Source organism: Hippoglossus hippoglossus, chromosome 20 (genome assembly GCF_009819705.1).
Source record: "Hippoglossus hippoglossus isolate fHipHip1 chromosome 20, fHipHip1.pri, whole genome shotgun sequence".
NCBI lineage: Eukaryota > Metazoa > Chordata > Actinopteri > Pleuronectiformes > Pleuronectidae > Hippoglossus > Hippoglossus hippoglossus.
This window is the reverse complement of record NC_047170.1, coordinates 8,705,962-8,707,644: the sequence shown is the minus strand read 5'-3', so window position 1 is coordinate 8,707,644 and position 1,683 is coordinate 8,705,962.

Here is a 1,683-nt window from a genome sequence, read left to right as displayed (position 1 = left end):
AAGAATCTTGATAACAGTCTTGATGACAGATGTTTATTGGTGCATGCAATTTGGTGTGAATACAGATTTAAATCTGGATGTAGAAATTGTTTTCACATGGGGACTTTAGGTCCTTGGCAGAGGTTTGCACTCTCTGTACCATTCTAGTAGGTTTTCATCCCCTTTGATTGACTTTACTCCATAATTCATCTGATCTATTTTTAATATGGATAAAATAGCTCTTAAAATTGGTTTGAGGGTTTTTGTTTGTGAAGCACTTTGAGCTACACGAGAAACAATCTGCATGACAGGTGCTGTACAAATAAAGATTGATTGATCGATGTCCGATCATCGCACACTGAACCGTGTGTGTTTACATGAAGACAGAATAAGTCAGAGGATATGTAAACAAGCCAAACAAGCCAAACAAGACTACTGCAACACTACGCTACACTACACTACACACACACACACGCACGCACACGCATACACGCGCACACAGCACAGCACAGCCTGCACAGCCTGCACATCCACCTGCACCTCGTTGTGTCCACACAGTGAATGAAACGCTGCCTCGTTAACTAGTAACACTCTAATGGTGAAATAAATCGCGCAGAAAGTTTCTTACCTGGGAGAAGTTTCATGTTCTGGGTGTTCGGGGGCCTGGTCTCAGATCTGTAACATCCACGTGTCCACGCTCTCAAAACTCACAGCGGGTTGGAAGTGATCGTGTCACAACACGTGGAGTAAGTTTTACTTCTTGTTCCCGTGAGTGAAAGTGAAGTTTCCTCCTCTTTGGTTCGTCTGGTTTCCTCCTGTTTGTCTCTGTCTTCCTCTGGTGTTACTACACCTGCTCCTGCTTTCCTCCATGTTGTCACTGGCAACGCTCAGATCCCTGAGTGACCTGTGACCTCACTGCGAAACATCTGTATTTATTTATTGATAATGACCATAACAACAACAACAACAACACTAATAATATGTTTTATCAATAATAATTTACATTATACTATTTATTTATTCATTAATTTGTTATTATAAATGGCAATGGTACTAATACAAATAAATAATAATAATACACTTTATTTATTTATGTATTAATAAGTATAATAATAATAAATACTGTTCATTTATTCATTCACAAAAGAGACTTTGCATAGTTCACGAAAAAACACACAAAACAATTAACACAAAATCCAACACAAAAATCACACCAAACAATACTATATCAGAATGACAGATAACAAAGGGAAACAACAACAACAACAACAACAAAATAAATAAATAAATAGATGAATGAATTGCTTTGAGTAATAGGTTATAAGGTGGAGAAAGGAAAAAAATATTTATTTATTTATATTTATTTGTTTCTTTTGGGGGATGTAAGAGATAGGATGTTTTCTTTCTTATGTGTGAACAGATTTCCCAGAGAATAATTCATGGATCTGCTGAAAGAAAAATGAGGCACATCTAGAGGACTGGTGTCTGAGGGGGTGAGATCTGGTGCAGGCTGATTGAACTCCAGGGGACTGTTGGGCCTTGGCGGACATATATGCTCTACTTCAAGTTTTAGGTTTATGTATATGAACGCGTGGCACCTGTATGAATTTAAAACCTCAAATGGACACATTTTCCTGATTCTCCCTCTATGAACATTTGTCATTTCATCAGCTGTGGTCTCCATCTTCTCCTCCTGCTCTTTCA